At 44.5% G+C, this 18,584-nt stretch overlaps 1 protein-coding gene across 4 annotated transcripts in view; it reads left to right on the top strand.

The window, feature by feature from the left end:
• The first annotated feature begins 1,041 nt into the window (after window positions 1–1,041).
• Window positions 1,042–18,584, top strand: part of CERS4 (ceramide synthase 4) — a 44,779-nt gene continuing 27,236 nt past the window's right edge. The window contains exon 1 of one of the 4 annotated variants that reach the window (XM_074528628.1): window positions 1,042–1,409. The gene's annotated coding sequence lies outside the window, so the exon portion shown is untranslated. Of the gene's footprint in view, window positions 1,410–5,217; window positions 5,818–15,596; window positions 15,671–18,584 lie in introns of those variants that run through there. The other 3 variants (XM_074528627.1, XM_074528626.1, XM_074528629.1) reach the window with 3 other exon arrangements.

Here is an 18,584-nt window from a genome sequence, read left to right as displayed (position 1 = left end):
GTGACACATGACATGCAGTTTTGAGAAGACTCTTTTGCCTGTGGGAGGGACTCATGTTACAGCAAGCTGGGCAGGACTGCTACTTGTGAAATTAGAACCATGCTGAACCACAGCCGCTGAGAACTGTCCCCACGGGAAAGACTCCACGGCATAGCAGAAGAAAAAGACTCCTCTTCCTAAACAAACTGTAGAAAGATCTCAAGTGATGAACTGAAACGCTTCATTTATCCTCATTACCCTCTGACTCTGTTAATATTAAATTTACTTTATACCTTTAAGTTTGAGCCTGTTTTGCCCTTAGAGTGTTTTCTTCCAATCCTTATCTCAGCTCATGAGCCCTTCATTATGATTTTCATGGGTGCCTGGTGTCTTAACCATTCCCATTTCTTGAATGCCCCTAGTCTATAACAGCAAGGATTGTAAATGACATAGGATTTATGAGCTGAAACCTATGCTTTGAATTACATTTGAAAACAAGTTGGTAACCAGTACATTTTAAGGCTATCCTTTCCCCTCTGCAAAGGGCCACGCACTGCAAATGAATGTTGGCATATCAAATCTTGAAACAATTTACTATAGCTGTAATAACTACATTTCTGTTCTGTCACCCCTAGAATGGGAATGCAATCCCATAAATTGGGCCCCACAATTTAAAAAGGAATGTGAAGGTCCTTGAATGAGTCCAGTGTATCATCCTGAGTTTTGCTGCACTGGTTGTGCAAGGAAGGGGGAGGGTGTTCTGACACTCCAGCAGGCTTGCCTGGGACACTTCACCCTCTTCAACAAAAATATCAGCAAGGAACCCTTAAGTGTCCAGTGACGTGAGTCCTGAGGTCCTGACATTCACCCTCAAAATGGTGCTACAGGATGAAATCACAGCAGGTATGGGCAGAGCCAAGCACTACAGAAAGGGCACTGGATTGCTTGCTGAAGTTGCAGTGTCTAATATTAGCCACAGGTCGGATACTTTAGAAAGCCTTTCAAGAAGGACAGAGGTTGTGGGACAGCTTTCCTGCCTGTAATCCCCTGGAGCAGCACACTCAATAGCAGCTCTTTGAGGCTTGTAACCCAAATCCTGCCAGGCTGCGCAGAGAGCACAAATGGCTCTTGGATACTTAGGCCTGTACCTAAAATAGGAACAAAGCTGCTCCCATGTGCGTCCCCACAAGCTGGGGGAGGGCTCACATGATATCTGAGAGTGCCCGTGCTGTGTGCATCTCTCCTCTTTCTGCTTCACTTACAAAGTTGTACCTTTCTCTCAAGATACTGAACTTTGGCACCAGGCAGTAAGCCACCTTCTCTGCACACCCACGGGTGTAAGGATATCCAAGGACAACCAATTCAGGCTGATACATGGCAGGAAGAATGTGGCAGTAAGACAGTGCAGCAGCCGCCAGCAGCAGGAGCGGGTGAGTGAACTGCCATGAGCAGCGATGGGTGTGGGGTGTGGGACGTGCTGCCTCTGCACAGAGAATATGAGGGCCCTCTGTGACCCTAAACATCAGGGTTCAGAGTCCAAATGACACCATAAGAGCAGACACCAGTGCCAGAACATTGGGGTGGGGGTGCCAGCGAAAAGAGAGTAAGTGGAGTTGTGTCAATGGGCATCACCTGTCACTGCAGGATTTAGGGCAGAGTTCAGGTAGCAAACAGCTGCTGAGAGACAGATAAGGGGAACCCGATTAAGCCCAAACAAAAAATTCTGCATCAGGCCTGAACAAATGAAGAAATTAAATGGCACAGAATTCAGGATTATCTAAGTGGGAAAAAGGAAAGTACATACACCAAAATATCAAGACAATGGTGTTAACAGTAAGCTGCATGTTAATTTCCTAGGCAATAGTATGATCAAAAGGAATGTCTTGAGAGGGTGTTGGCTCTCAAAGAGGAGCTGTTATTCCAGAAAATTCATAGAAGACATTGCTTTTACAGGAATAGCCATTGGTAAATTGAAGGAGATCTAGAAGACTTTCAAATTTTCCTAATCAAGAATGTTCTTTAAATCCCACCAGCTGCTCTGCATTTCAGGGTAACTAAGATGGCAGAGATGTGTTCAAAGCACTCTGAACACATTCTCTAGGAGAGTATGTAATTTATAAAGGTCCTGTGAGTGAAACTAAGCTCTTGCTGCTATAGTGTGCAGGCTTCGATGGCATTCACAGATCCAGGTTCTGCACCACTGGCTCATACATTCCATTCCATTCCATTCCATTCCATTCCATTCCATTCCATTCCATTCCATTCCATTCCATTCCATTCCATTCCATTCCATTCCTGCTGTACTTTTTTTTTTTTAATTGCTAGACTCCTTCTGCTTAAGTCATGTAAAACCCAATACCCCACTGGCCACAGCCAGTGCCAAAATGATGCCACGTCTGGTACCGTGAGCAAGCAGATATGGAGGAACCCAAGTGGAGCTGGATTTCACAGCTCCTACAGAAGGAATCAACAGCAGACTTGGAACAGAGATACCTGCTTTCTGTGAAGACACTGGGGATTTGTTTTAATAACCTGACTTAGCTGATGACATGAAGATTTTAAGACTCCCCAGACTGTTAGTGTTAGGAGTGTTGGCATGAGTAACGTCACTGACTCAGAACATGAGCATTTCCAGAGAGGAGGTTTGGTGCAGTTGATCATGGTTGGGTTCCTCTTGAGAATCATCAGTGATGTGTCAGCCATAGTATCTACCCCCTGACACCCTCATTGCCTGACCATAAACATATTCCTCACCATGATCTACAGGAAGGTCAGTTTCTGAGTTTGTCTGCCAGTGATAATTCTTTCAAAACTCCCACCTTACCCTCCTCTGACAAAAAAGCCATAAAGTGATAATAGAAAGGCATGTTCAAAAGATGCTGTCAGCAACAGCATCTTATCAAATTTCAGGTGTAAATAATTGCACGTTCTGGAACCTGTGCAGTTCCAGTTAGACACTGTCTCACAGCATCTTCTCTCAAGACCAGAGGAATTGCAGTATCTCCTGAAGACAAGCCTCCCCCTTTCTTCATAAACAGGATCTATTTCAAGAGTAGATGAACCAATTCCATGAAAATGCTGTGTCCTGGTCTTGAGTTATAATGGCTTTGGGATCCTCACTAGGATGGAGAGGTGCACGCATAAGACAGTAGGATGAAGTGTTATGAGAGTCACAACTCAAGAGTGACTTAAATGCAAGAATCCACACAAGGTGAGGTTTGTTGCAGCTGGACCAGTAAGGCTGCAATGGGCAGCAGCTCTGCCCAGATTAGTGCCATAGCAGGCACAAGCATTCACTCACCATCGCCAGACCTGAGCACATCCACCTGTGGGGGCACCAGTGCTCAACTGCATTTGGAGTTTCATAGAAGTACAGAATGTCTTGGATTGGAAAGGACATTTAAGTCCATCTCATTCCCGCCCCTGCCATGGGGCAGGGACACCTTCCACTATCCCAGGTTGCTCCAAGTCCCATCCAGCCTGGCCTTGAACACTTCTAGGGATGGGACAGCCACAGCTTTCCTTGGTAAAGTTTGGCAGGCCTCATCATCCTCACAGGGAAGATTTTTTTTCCCAGTATCCCATCTAAGCCTGCCCTCTGGAAGTGGGAAGCTATGCCCCCTTGTCCTGTCCCTCCACTCCCCCTTGTCCTTTGTCCTTGCCCAAAGTCCTCCCCAAGCTCCCTTGGAGCCCCTTAAGGGAGTAAAAGGGGCTCTGAGGTCTCCCTAGAGCCTTCTCCAGCCTGAACTAATTGTGCTTACCTCAGGTCCTGCTGACTGGGAGGAACTTCATTTTCCCACTCGAGGGTGCTGTTCCCATTGGCAAAGGCCACCCTTCTGCTTTTCCAGTGCCCAGCATCACATCCCAGAGCTCACAGACAAAATGGCCATCAGGCTTGCTCAGAGCTTCATTTGGACTCACTGAACAGGGTTTAAGAAGGTAACATTCTTGTGGACTCTAACTAGAAGACTTGTTTGACCTCTGAACATATTATCATCCTGTTCACAGTGGGCATCCGCTGGATAAATGATTACATCTTTAGAAACCTGTGTACACTCATAAATATATTGTCATATAAATACTAACCCAGCAGGGGTTCGGCAGTCCATATTCTGAAATTATAAGTGATTTTGAAGTACTTCATATCCTAATTGTTTCATGAAGTATTGAACAAACCTGATAGGTAAGAGACTGGGTGCCCATCTTTGTCCTTCAGTCTCCTTTGGATGTCTCAAGGTACAGATCCCAAAAAACCTGGTATCTCTCATGGCTTGAAGGCAGCACTCTGCAGAGAGATTGAGTAGCAGTATTCAGCACTTGTAATTCTAGACTCACCATGATTTATGATTATGGACTGCTGAGGCATGCAGGGTTAGCACTTCTGAGCAGGGCTCTGCTCTGAGCTGCTTTGCTGTTGTGCTGCTGTGGCTCTGTGTGCTGGGGACCCTCTGGTGAGGACACAGACGGGTCCTCCTTGAGTGGGAGGACTTGGATCACACCTCTGTAACTAAAAGAGTCAAAGTGAATGCAAGGGAAATGAAAGGCAAACAACACCTGAGCACCTTCCTTTGCTCCAGGGGTCTTAGATGGTTTTGTTCCACCTATTGCACACACTGAAACAAGCAGACTTTTGCTTGTGGAAAGCCCAATCCAAATCCTTTGGAAGTCAGTGGGAGTTTTCATCAGTGGGCTTCAGATCAGCCCCAGAAAAACTGGCTCTATAAATATGGTGATCGCAGATCAAGCACTGCTTTAAGATGGTTTCAGTGATGCCACACAAGTACTGGATGACCACCTGCTTGTAGGTGTCCAGGTGTCCCCTGGGGCTCTGAGATGGCCAGAGTTTCCTGACAGGATTGTAAAACCAGGCCCCCAGTACTTTGTGCAACTGTGTTCTCTGATATGCTGTGGCAACCTGGCTACTGTAACCGAGACTGTTTACAAGGCATCCCTTTGCCAGCAGCTGGACTGTGCATTGCCTAGTGGGAATGGAGCAGGTGGACTCAAATGGGTAAACGAGAAAACTATCAGCAAGTCACTGTGTTTGTTTTAAAATTGTTCACATTTCTGTCTGCAAAGGTATTTATAACCATGCTCATCATAACCGTGCTGACTATAGCTTTAGAAAAGTCTGGCAAGAATAAGCTGATGGACAGCATTTCAGTGAGACAAGGGAACAGCCTTAAGTGCTCCAAGAATGCATTATAGCACAGGAACAGCAAACAGGATCTGTGCTCCCAAGACTCGAGAGCAAGAATGACGGAGTGGAATTTTTTTTGGCCTGCGTAACACAGGACAGAATAGATCATCTCAAGGGGGTTTTTTTTTCCGGCCTTAAAATCTACCCAGCTGTACTGCACTGATTCCAAAGCCGTGGGCCACAGAAGGAGCACTTTCTCGCTGTTTCGACTGGAATACTATGCATTACTTTAACCCCTGTTCTCCGCGTAAAGAGCGGCTGCAATTTCGCTGAAGGAGCCTCGGGTGCTCTGCGCCGAGACCTCCCCGCTCGGCCGCCCTGAGCGGGGGTCGGGCGGGCAGCTCTAAGCCGGGAGCGGAGCGGAGCAAAGCAGAGAGGGGTAGTGCTGGAAGCGGAGCGGAGCGGAGAGGGCGGAGCGGGGCAGCGCCGGGAGCGGAGCGGAGCAGAGAGGGGCCGTGCCGGGAGCTGAGCGGGGCAGCACCGCGAGCGGAGCGGAGCGGAGAGGGTGGAGCGGGGCAGCACCGCGGAGCGGAGCGGAGCTGAGCGGGGCAGAGCCGGGCCCGCCGCCGGCTGCTCCGCCCGGGCGCTCAGGGGCCGCTGGCGGGGCCCGGGCCGGAGGTGAGGCCGGAGCTGAGCGGGTGAGAACGGGCGAGGGCCGGGGGAGCCGCGGGGCTGCGGGCCGGGAGCGCTCAGCTCGCGGCGGGCACGGGAGCGTCGCTTTTACCCCTGAATCGAGGAAGATTTTCTTGCTAGCAATGAAAACTGTTCTCAGAGAAAAGGACGGCAAAGCTGGGCAGGAGGCTGAGATATTTCGTTTGTGATTTGAATTGTTTTTAGGAAGATTTGTGCACTGAGCAAAATTCAAGTAGGATAACGAGAAAAAAAAAAACCAACCAAGCAAACCAGCCCTAATTTTAGTCTGGAGTTTCCAAAAACCTCAAATCAGATACTTGACAGCAAATTCCACTTCTGGAATCGTTTAAAGCCTGACCAACTGGTAGGTTTTAGTAGGTAATGGCAATGAGATAAGAGTAAAGTCAGGTGTCAGGGTATGAGGTGAGTGTTGCTGGAGCAGACCGGTGTTAATTTGCAGTCTGACAGCTGAATTTTAGCTCACCAGATTGGAAAATGCATCTTTATCAATATCAGTTTATCATCATTTAAAGGTAATTAATTCTTTTGAAAATGTAATGTGGAGTTTTGTGAGATAAGTTTTGCCAAAGTCAGATGGAAGATGCGTGTGAGAGGACGCACGTGGTGAAGTTTGTCCTCAGAAGGAATCTACCTCTCCTTCAGCCAACAGCGAGAACTGGGGTGAGGTGTGTGACTTGGCTGCTGACTGATGAATCTACAAGCTCAGGTTTATCAAGATAGCCATGAGGTTTGAAAATGCAGAGGAATTTTTTCTGTATTTCTGTTTAAAAGAAAAAAAAAAGGACAAAACTTTTTTTTACCTGGAGTTGTACACTGAAAGATAAGACTGTGAGATACTTATGTTCAGAGCAGCAAAGAAGCTGCCCAAATGGAAAAATGCAGCCAAAAGAACTTTTTACTGAGAATCAAAGCTGTTGAGGCTTATCAGCTGTTAAAATCTGTTGAAATTTGCATATAATATTAATTTTCTTAATCTTACTGCCATCTAATGTCAGAGTTATGCTAAGGAGATAAAGCAGAGTAGAGACTTCACAGCTTGACAACTGCTTCCAGACAGGAAGGAGGGTAAACACCTTCAATGAAAAATTATTATTGTCCTTTTCTTTTGTTATAGTCTACTAAAATCCACAGAAATGGCTTTGTTTTGCTGTCTGTCACACCAGTAACTACAAGAGACTTGGCTCCTCTGTTCACATGTGGCAAAGATCAGATTCATGCTGCCAACCTTTCATGTTGGGCTGAAGGATTTCAGCTTTAATCAAAATTAAAAACTCGTCTGAGTTGGTGTCCTTTTCCCATCTTGTTGGACACTGTCTGGGAAGCCCCTGCATTGCCAAATGAGGCACAAGTGGTGCTTGAGGATATCTCAGCTCTCTGCTCTTGCTTCCCAACCTGTCTGAACTCCAAAGGCTTACTGTTGTGTACCCGTGCAGGCATCCATCCTCACAGGCTTCCAAGTTCAGTTTCCTGCCTTTCTGTTGAAATAGAGTTAAAGAAGGCTTCTTTTTAAAGCTTCTCCTCGTGATGGAGCTTTTTCCTTCACTTCCTGAGGTCACCAGATTGATGGAGCGCATTTCCATTGGGTTTTTAAACACCACTTACAGTTTCTGATGTCCTTTTGAATGCAGAACTTAAGTGATGTCTGATCTGAAGGACAGCATGAGCTCTGGAAAGTCAATATCTTGACAACATCCAATCTTTTATAAACCTGGCAGTGTCCAATAAACACAAAAATAACTAATTCAGGCATTCCTGCAATTTATATTTTTTCTAACAGGCAGCTAATGAGAATCCTTGATCATATTCATGAGCCCAAGAAGGCTCAGGAAAGTCCAATTGCTTTCTGTTCTTTGAGATACATAACAAGAAAATTGATACTGTTTTTCTAAATTGTATTTTCTATTTTAGCTCTAGCTTTTATAAAACCCTAGACTCTTCCCTGCAGAACTCTTTGGGGGAAGTTGCTTTCAGGCTCATAGAGTTATCCAAATTTTTCTTTTCTGACATGTTTATGGCAGAGAACAATACTTTGCAGGGCAGGGAAGGAAGTGAAAGCCTTTGTAGATCACTTATTTTTGCATTATTCTAGGAAGTGGCTTATGTGGTCTCAAAATACAGAGGTCAAACTGCAAAGCTGCTAATTCTGCTTGTGAAAAGTGATTGTGGTAAAGGAGTGTTTAGTCAATACAGCTACAGATGACAAGGCTCCGGCCATCTGAGTGCACGCCTGTTGCAGAGTGAGCCATTTGTTGGGGATGAGTTATTTGTCGGGTGTAGGGAAAACTCGGACACTCAATATGAGATCAGCAAGCTCCGTTTATTGAAGAGAGCATGAGACGCTTATACAGCAAGTAATAAGTTCATCAATATTCTGTAATTTACACCGTCTATTGGCCACACCACAACATCAGCTCTTCCCCATTCCTTAGGGGTCACATCTCTCTTTTCTCATGTCTCTTTCACTATTTGTTATCATACTACAGCTAGGTCTAAAGACACGCTATCTTGCAAGTGCAAGACTTAGAATTAGCTACAACCTTATACTTTTCTAATTCTTAGCTACTCTCCCAACACATGCCTGAGCTTGGTCTCCTTTTCTTCCAAGGCAGTTCCAAGGTACAAGTCCATGGGGCTTCTCTTTTTGGAGAGCACTGTGCACATTACTGGTACACGAATTGGGTTTGTGAGCAGTGCTTGTAGCAGATGGAGGCACATCACAGCTGAGCTGCAGCAGCTGGGTTCTCACCTGCCAAGGTCAGGATGATTTGTCCAGACTTTGGAAGCAGTGGCTGTAAATGAAAGATCCCTCAGCGAATCTTTGGATCCTAATTCATAGCAAATTTCTCTGCAAGAGGGTAAAATGCAGCTAGAATATTATTGTACACTACTTTTTCAGGTCTAAGGTGAGTAGGGGATAGTTCTTTAAGCTTGTTACTCACTCCTGAGAGAAATAGGAGAAAAATACAGGCATGGTGTTTGGTGTGATATGATCCAGAGGGTCCCTCAGTTGTGTATGTACACCCAGAAATTGCTTGGGGGTGTATCTGTCACATATTTAGGCTTAATTTTCTGATGGGTTTTTTTGTGTGTGTGTTTTGGGTTTTTTGTTTGTTTGTGGTTTTTTTGGTTTTTTGTTTGTCTTTTTGTTGTTGTTGTTGGTTTTTGTTTGGTTGAGTTTTTTGGGATTTTTAGGTTCCTTTTGCAAAGGTCAGTAAGGACTCGATGATATGAGTGCCGATATTTCCAGGTGTGATATAGCAGATGGGTGTTTGGAGCTCAGCAGAAGTGCAGTTTCATTGGATTGAGCTGCATTCCTGCAGAGAGAGGTGCCACCTTTGCCAGGTCCAGGCCACTTCTCATTTCCCCTTACATCTTGCATTGAGCTGCACAAATGATTTTGAAGCCAGGAGGTGAATTGCCCTGAGGAACTGGCACGGGGTAAAATCACCCCCAAGTGATAAAACCAGAAAAGGTTTGGTTTAAACCCAAATCTTTTCCTCAAGCTGGTTCTGTGTGAAGCCTCACAGATGCCGTGCTGAGCGTGGCGGGTGGTGCAGTGATGGGGGAGAGCTGGCCAGCTCCAGGCTTTGATGGCTCTGCGGGTTTACACTGGCTCTCAGTTGTGAGGAGCCTCTCTCAGCAGGGGCATCTTCGTGCTGGAAAGAGCAGCAGTTTCATTTTAAGGACTGTAGTGGATCTCTCCACCCACTGATACAATCTTAAAGGAAGCACATCTGTTTCTTTTCCCACTGTGGTCCTCGAGTCTTAGGCTTTGTTCAGGTGAAAACAAACTTAGAAGAAAGGAGATTGTAGAACATGAAAGAGCTGACATGCACAAGTCAGAACAAATAGTCCATCTTGATTTCCTGTACTGTAGGATGAAAGTAACATGTACTTGTTCTTTGAAATGCTGAGTCATTATATCACAGCATTTTCTGAAAAATCACATTTGTTTAATACATTTAGGCTCATTGGATATATCCAGACATTACTATGACATAACAAGTGCACACTAAAATCCAGTGGGGGTGCAGCTGAACTGAGGGGCATGCAGTTTTGAGCTGACTCCACTTTAGCTGTGAATTTAGAGCCTGCTGATAAGAACAAAAGTGCCATGAGATTTGTGGAGTCAGAATTGTTTATTGTGCTCTGTGTTTTATATCCTGCTTGTATTTCTAATGTCTGTTCCAGGTTTCTTCCCTGTGGGAGAAAAGCCACGCTTTCATGTAAAGGAAAAGTAGAAGTTAAAAGGCTTACTTAAAAATAAATTGTTCTTGAGGAAGCCAAAATCTTGTAATTATTTCTTACTAGTAAAATTAATTATCCTCGTTGCAGTTAATATTGAGATATTGAACACTTGAGTGGCATCTGTAGCAGGTGTAGTTTGCACATTTCCAGCACTGTTTCATTGCAATGCCACACACTGCAGGTTCTGGTAAAAGCTGGAGCTCAGGGAGCCCCTAGACCTGGAGTGCACCTGAGAGGAGCTGCAGGGGAACCTCTGCCAGGAGCATGGACAGCCCTGGAATGCCCAGTGCAGGCTCTGGCTCTGGAGGAGTTCCCGGAGCTGCTGCCAGCCCAGGCTGGGCCTCTGTGAGGCTGCCATGGAGGGCTGAGGATGCACAGAGTTGTTCTCCACTGGATGCACCCTGGCCACCACAGCTCCTGTCCTTGGGCCTGCTTTGGTGTGACTCAGAGCTCCTGGTCCCACACACTGACCTGGCTGTGGGGCGCTTCTCACCTTAACTAGGTGTCTGCAAGTCTGGTCTGTGCCCCTAGCCACCCTCCTCATTGAAATCAAGGTTTGCATTTTATTGTGGGTCTCTGCTATATGCATGTATTCACCTTTAGTGTATCTTTATCGAAGGTTTCATATATAATTCTACTGGCATTCTTTAGCAGGTTCTTCTTAAGTAAAAAGAAAAAAAAGTCATCATTTTCCCAGTTTTGAAAGTCCACTTAAGGCTGTTCTGTTGGGGGTTGTTTTTATAGTGTATGCCTCAGCAGGTTTGTCCAGAATTAAACAGCAATGTCAAGAACCCAGTGCATGTTCCCCACTCCTTTTCCAATATGCATTAGTTTTAATTTAATCCAGGAGTTTTATTTGGAAAAAAATAGGAAATACGTTCAAAGAGGACTGCAGTAATTCCATAAACTTTGAGACTGATTCACCTTTTACTGAAACTGGTTTTGATCAGAGGTAGTGTCTTTGTTTTAAAAGTCAGTTCCAAAAATAAAGAAATTCTTAAAATACTTTTCTTTCTGAGGTTGCTGCGCTGGTAGTCACAGGTTATGGCATATGCCTTCCAACCCAACAAATGCCAAGGCTTTGATTCAAAACAGATAAGGAAAAATAAATTGTGAAAGAGGTAAACTACAGGCTGTGTTCACATTATTTTGTTTGCGATGAGCAGTGTTATTTTTATCCCTGAGGTACTGTAAGAGCTTTTGGGACAACAGCTTCCCTGTTGTTCATCTGTCTGTCTTCATACATATTTGAAAGATCCTTCTGCAGGGTTTGAAAGATGAATTGTCAGAGTTTGTGTTTAATGTTTTCAAAGAAAAGATCAGAGGAATTCTTCTGTTTAGAGAGGATATTGAATTAAAAGCATGAAAGCAGAATTCCCCAAATAATCACTTCCGTATGACTTTTTTTGTAAAGTTACTTGTGGTGAACTGAAGCAAGGAGAAAGTGACCCTCGGTATCAGCATTTTAAAAATAAACCCTTAGCTCAGGCAGCGTGAGTCAGGGCTGTGCCTGGGAGCAGGAGGAGCTGCTGGTGGGATGAGGGATGGAGGCAGCACTGGTGGGATGGGGGATGCAGCCGGAGGTGCTGCTGGTGTGCTGGGGGTTGGATGCAGCTGCCAGAGGTGCAGCTGATGGGATGGAGGTGGATGCAGCAGGAGGTGTTGCTGGTGGGATGGAGGATGGATGCAGCACTGGTGGGATGGGGGATGGATGCAGCACTGGTGGGATGGAGATGCATGCAGCAGGAGGTGCTGCTGTTGGAATGGAGGATGGATGCAGCTGCCCGGGGCTGGCACCCTGTGCTCGGGGCTGAGCTCTTCACCCTCGGCAGCCGCTGCAGCCACCACAGTGCCGGCTCGGGCAGGGCAGGGCAGCTCTGGTGAGGTAAATCAGTGTCTGTTCTGCAGAGGAATTGGAGGAATAAATGGGATGTCTGAGTTCTCTCTCAGATCCTTCAGCAAACACAGGGTTCCTCAGCAGAGCAGGAGGAGCAGGGCAGCTTGAGAAGGGACTGTGCTCCTCAGAAGACCAAGAGGACCCCCAGGGCTGAGCCATCCCAGTGAGCCTTGTCTGTGTCCAACGGGATCACTCATTGAAAGGATCCCACTGCATGTGTGGTTATACCATCCCATAATGCCAGAATTACTGGATAAATAGCACAGTTGTTGCAGCCTTCAAATCTTGACAAGGAATACACCATCCTACAGTTATTTGTTTATGTAATACATAAAGCTCCATTGGAGGCAGGTTCTCTTCGTGTTAGGCACCTTCCAGCTAAGAAGAGAGCACAATGCCTATGGAAACAACTGGAGTTTCACATTGTGCTTTATAGGCTGCTCCTATCACAGAGCTTTTAATTTATCTGTGCTAATGATATTCACTTTTGTTTTTCAATGAACATCATCATGTGATAGATTGCATTACTCATTAAGCAGTAATGCTTGTGAAAAGTGATTCTCAATGGTTTTAATCTTGGAGAAAGGCAAATCTTTCTATCAGTTGCTATCTCAATGTTTTGACATATTTTGCTTTTGCAGTAATGTTGGGAATGTAGATGTTCTCAGATAAGGTTTTACGTTTTGTGTTTTGAAATGAATAATCATGAAAGCATGTACTAGTTTTACAGGTAGGAGTATAATTTAAAAGAATCTTAATTTTAGCGTAATTAATTTTTTTCCCTAAGCTTTGGAACAGGCTGGGGAGTTTGCAAGAACAAATACCTGGGAAACTGATGGAACTGTTGATACTGAAATTTAAAGACAACTCATAGAAAGTAATAAAAGCCTGTGTGTTTCCTGTGTGAGGGAGGAGAGCGAGGGTTGTGTGAAAAGTCATTTACTGTGTGTGTAGGTGTACTGCATTGCAATACAGGATGCCTCCCTCAACTTCATGCAACAGATTAATCCCAAGTGATAGGTAAGCACTTTTCTAATCTATGTTGGCATTAAAGGTGATCCAATTCCACTTTGCTGTTTGATGTTTGCGAGGTCTGTGGCAGAGGTTGCACAGATTGGTCCCTGAGGCCTCCTTGTTTAACACAGCAGGTTCTCTTGTTTTGACCCAGCATTGGCTGTTCAGGAGTTCAGCGCTCAGGGGGATGCTCAGAGGTGCTGGGGTGAGGAATTAGAAAACTTGACTGGGGAAATGGCCTGGCTGGAGGAGAAAGAGAGACAAGAGTGCTTGATTCACTGTAGGGCTTGGCTGTATGGATTAGGAGCAATGGTGACGCTTTGGGCTGCAGGGAAGTAGGAATTGTAGGTGAAATAATGGATGAAGAGCTTCTGAGGGCTGACAGACTGTGGAACCTGGGGTGTGGCTGAAGACAAAAGGACAGGAGAGGAGGAGCTGTCCTGGAAGGGACCAGAAGGGCTTGCCAAGGGGGATTCTTAGAGGTGAGGAGAGGGCCATCACACCAGTATGATTATTTAGGAATGTTTATGCTTCAAAAGGGCTGGAGAGTCAGGTAATGCATTGGAGAAGCATTGCACTGTCACGTGAGCTCATAAGAGGCTTTATTGAGTGCTGTGTTGGTATTTTAATGTGATTCAAGTATGGTTTAGAAACTTGAACCTACTACCTGCTTTTTGTTATTCTCAATTTTAAAGTTAGAATTAAACTTTTTAAGGTTTGGTATATGTTTGTTGAGTAACAGGGTTGGTGATAATCAGTTGAGTGATTGCAGTTGGTAGTAGAAACAGTGTCAGGAGTGTGTATTGTCATGAATTATCTGGACAAGTATTTTTTGCTCCTCCAGCATGTGAACATCTATGCACATAAACTGGGTTGTAAGGCCCGAACTTGCCTTTGGAAGAGTTTCTCACAAAGTTATTGCTGCCCAGGCTCAAAGCCTTGAGCCTTATTCAGTGTGTATTCTCACAGTGTGATTCCTTTTTGTGCCTTTCTCTTCCGAAATCTGCCAAAAGGCTTCTATTGGTGCATGAACTGCTTGTTGGTAAAATCTTTGTGGACAAATAGCATTTCTGTTTAGAGGCTTTTTGGCAGTTTTTACTGTCTCTTAATTCAGATTGAAGGACATGATCTCATTAAGATTGCCTGACTCTTTCTTTGGTACTGATAAATTTAGAGAAAGAACAGGTGAGCAGTTCTAGGAGAAGTAATTTCCCTCTTGACTCTTTGAGTGATCTTCCAACCTGACTTCTTAGCTCACTGTGGCCTGAGGTCAATAACTTCATAGTCTTCTCAGTTCTATCAAGTGATGTCAGACAGTGACGGCTGTTTCTGCAGTGAGACTGGAGGAAATAGTAGATGTCAGGAGAAGGAGTGAAGGAAAAAATGCAAAGAAATTATAAGTAGCTCATTTGGGGTTTATAGGTACCTCCTTCTTGTATTTTACATTTGCACTCTTGAGAAACCCACATAGGGACTGTGTGTTTTGTGGAGATGTTGTAGCTGGTGCTGTGACACCAGTGGTGTCTGATGTTCTCACTAAGCCATTATATGGTCTGTAGCTTCCTGCACAGACCAACAGTCAGCATGCAGTCTCCTGTGGTTTTTTGCTGATTTTTGTTTGTTTTGTTTTTGTTTGTTTGTACAGTTAATGTTCAGTAGCAGAACATTGTTCCCAAGTGTCAGGACAACAACGTTTTTGTTACCTCACTCTGTCCTTGGAAGGCGTGTTACTTCATGTTAGCATGTAACAGGAATGTTGCTGCATTTAATAATTTAGCCTGAACTAGGTACCAGCCAAACAGTAAAGGTTTTCAGCTTTTGTCTCTTGCTTTTACCCTGATAATTCAGTACAGCACTTCGCTTTCAGTCTAGTTTGATGAGTGCTGCAGTTCAGCCCAGGTTTTTTGCAGCATTAGTAGGGAAGTATCTCCAGGTTCTTGGAGGAAAGATATGGTAGAAACAGCTGTGGCATTTCAAAATTTGAATCTACCTTCTTGGGTTTTTCTTAAGTTTCAGGAGAGGAGATTTGTGCTGCTTCAGGGATCTGCTTGTCAGGAGCTCATGGGAGACGCTCCTGGCAGATAAAGGTGCTGATCTTCCAGAACAGCCAGATCCAAGCACACATAGTCCATTGCAGCATACAAGAGGACAAACAAACATGGAAGGAGGCAAAGGAGCTCGAGCATGGAGCTGTTGTTTGAGCCTAAACACAAGCAGGAAGCATCAGGAGGGTGGGAGAGGTAGGAATAGCCAAGGGCAATATAGAAATGTTGCCTGGGGAAAGAAGGATGCAGGGAGGAAAGCTGGAGCTCAGCTGCAGTGAGCAGCTTCCGAAAGTACATTGGTAGCAAGAGAGAGGCTACGAAAAATATGGACACACTGCTCTGACCACCTTCTGACCAAAGACATAGTGAAGCCAGAGTTATGTGGGGCCTTTTCTGGCCTTGTTTTAGCTGAATAAACCAATGCTTGTTTTTCACTGGGCAGAAGCAGGAAGTTGTACTCGTTGATCTCAGTGAGGGATGGCTGAATGAGAAGAGCTGTCTGATTTGCATTCTGACGTGGTGAGTGACATCAGCTGAGCCCTGCTTGCTGTGGGTGATACCTGCAGGCTGCTCAGAGCCAGCACTCACAGCACAGCAGCCCAGCAGGGACGGAGCTGGCGAGTGGAGCACAAGGTATGCGAGGTTGGTATGTAATTTGTGCTGGGTGAGGATGATGTTCTCTGCAGATCTAGGTAAGCAAGTTTGTCTATTGTGGAACTTTTATTTGCAGTTTCAAATGTTTAATTGGGCATTTTAGGGGTTTTCTGCAACAGAGCTCTCCCAAAAGATGAAAGTTTTGGCCTTTGAACAGAGCACATGTGACTTGAAAAATGAATTTATTCTTGTGTAAACAGCGGACATGAAATAATTTGGTAGGAAATGTCAGCTGGTAGATCTAAGTGAGGAGAACATGCAAATGCTAGGAAGTTGAGGGTAACTGGACATTGGTGGAGAAACAAGACTGCACAAATAATTTCAAATTTTCAATTATTTTCCCAAAAAGAGGATATGGAGAACGGAGTCTGGGTGAGGAGGGTGAGCCTGGAGAACATAGTGTTGGTGATTACAAAGGTGAGGAGGTTGTGGTTTCACTTCTCTTGCTACTGGTCACAGTTGAAACATCTTATTTGATTCAAAAACAAATGGAGGTTCTGCCAGAAGCTGTAGTTTTAGGGAAAAGGGTATGTAGAGTCACAAGAGAAAGAGATAAGAAGGCTGAGGAACTAGAGAAATAAAACAGAATTATCTGCAGGTAAAAAGAGATTAATGACAAAACCTGTACATGTGGTTGGAGATTCTGCGTCAGTTGTGGGCAGAGCAAGCAGGCTTGTAAAAATCTGCAAAAGAAGCTCAAAGAAATGGAGGTGTAGAGGGTGCTGGGTTCCATAGGAATGTTACTTTGACAGGGTGAGGAAGCATGCTAGCAGAGCTAAGGCCAATGAGTAGTTCATGGACTGCAACTATATGGAAAAGTTTAAATATCTTTTCATTACCATGGGAGGACCTTCTGAGGCATTTTTCTTCACTGATAAATTTCAGTTGAGTCCCTTGGACACTGTCCATCCATGGTTAAATTTACATTATAAGAAAAGCCTTTAAATGGTGAAGAACCAAGAGAAACATAGTTAAAAAAGGGATCTTGGGTAGGGGAAGTGTTGTTTTGAGTGAGGTGATATCTGAAAGCAGATATGACTCCAGGATGGCTAACAGAGATGAGGAAATGGAAATTAACATATCAGAACTAAAGTGAAATTTGAAAAGCTTAATGCATTCCCTTCAGGCAGGTGACTCTAACTAACTAATCTCCATCTCAGTATGCTGAAAGTAATGCTACATGTAACTAAAAATTTTGGAGCAAAGATTTTTTTATCCATAAATTTTACAAAGTCTTTAGTGATTTTTTATCTATAAATTTTACCAAGTCTTGATATATATTAGAAGAAATGTATAAAAGATTTTACCAGAAAAAAAGAAAAAAAGAAGCAAAAATTATCCTAGAACTATAATACTATCAGACCAGTATTGTGATCATTAGTGTGAAAGTTTAAAACAAGAAAAATCCTTGGAGATGGAGATTAAGATATTAAATATAATTTGAGTGTTCAAAAGATAGCCTGTGCTATGTTAGTCAGAGCTTTATGTGATAAAATTATTTATTTCTGCCTAAAAGAGACATGGTAATTTTCATGTCTAAACTAGTATCTTCTCTTGGGTTGCTCTAACAAGTAGTTTTAGTTGAAGACATCAGGATTCTGGGAAGTATCAAACAAGAAACTGCCGAGAAAAGCTGTCGGGAGAGAATTTACTCATGGAGTTCTTGACTAATTGATTTCTTAGTAAAATGAGTTAAAGGTTCAAATGCATAATAGGCAATGGAAACTCAAATTTAGGCAATATGGACCAGAGTATGGCAGGAACATAATGGCTCCAAATTCCAGTTTGAAATAACAGGAGCCTTTAGAACTATACGGAGGACTTTGTTTCTCAACCCCAGTTTCTTGGGAAGATAGGACAAGCCTCTCCATTTTGGTCTCCAGCATATCAAGATTGAAGAGGCTTTTTTGGTTTTCTTTAGCCTTAACCCCATGGAAAAATAAAGCAGCTTGACTCGAGAAGCAGCGTAACTGCATCCTTGTGGTGGTGTGCTCCCCATTGAGTGGTGATTTCCCCCGTGGCAGTGCTGTGCTGCAGGGGATATTTGCATCCTGGGAAAACTGGCCCTACCAGGAAGGCTCTGCAGGAATCCCTGCTGCTCTGGCAGCCAGGCCGTTCACGTGGGGCTGCAATTAAACTAATAAGACTTGGCTGACCTAAATGGCTTGGCCCAGAGCCACCGCAGGGATGTTTGTACCTTTGGCATGGTTCACCCACAAACCTGTGTAATCCACCTGCAGACAATGGCCCATGCCTGCTGTAATTGAGCACTCGAAGGCCTCTGCAGCCAGCTCTTTCCAAGATGTGTAAGCTGTTTCTCTTTGTTTCGTCTCCACCCTTATCTGCTATAGTCACACATGTAAATTTATATGAATATTTGTGTACCTATATATTAATGTTTTGCTTGGGAATGGAGTCTCTAAGTGAAGCAAGAGAGTAACTCTTTGAAGACGTAAGCAACAGTTAACATTGCCTGGGTAAACCTGCTTAGCCATTTTACCTGTGAGACGAGCAGTAACCTCCTTAGCTGGGTGTCCTGCTTCTTCTCAAGCAGTTCTGCTTCAAAAGCGAAACCAAGCACAAGCCTGGCCCTGCAGGGCTCAGTGCAGTGTTCTGTGGCTCAGGGTGGGGAGCCCTGCTCTGCTGCTCTGCTGCAGGCACTGCAGATGCAGCAATTCCTGCTCTCCTGGGAGCAGCCCGGCCAGCCCAACAGCAGAGACCTTTGCAATGCTGAGGGTTCAGATGAAACCACTATGTTCACAAAAACCAAAAAAGCAATCAACACCAGGAAAGGCAAGATTCAACAAAGTAAATACAGTGGATGAGGCCACTGGGCAGCAGAGTCCAGCTGCTTCAAGACCTTCTGGCTGTGTCACCTCAGTGAATTCCCCTT

Source organism: Zonotrichia albicollis, chromosome 29 (genome assembly GCF_047830755.1).
Source record: "Zonotrichia albicollis isolate bZonAlb1 chromosome 29, bZonAlb1.hap1, whole genome shotgun sequence".
Taxonomy (NCBI): domain Eukaryota; kingdom Metazoa; phylum Chordata; class Aves; order Passeriformes; family Passerellidae; genus Zonotrichia; species Zonotrichia albicollis.
The sequence above is the reverse complement of the archived record's forward strand: the minus strand, read 5'-3'. Positions and strand labels throughout refer to the sequence as shown.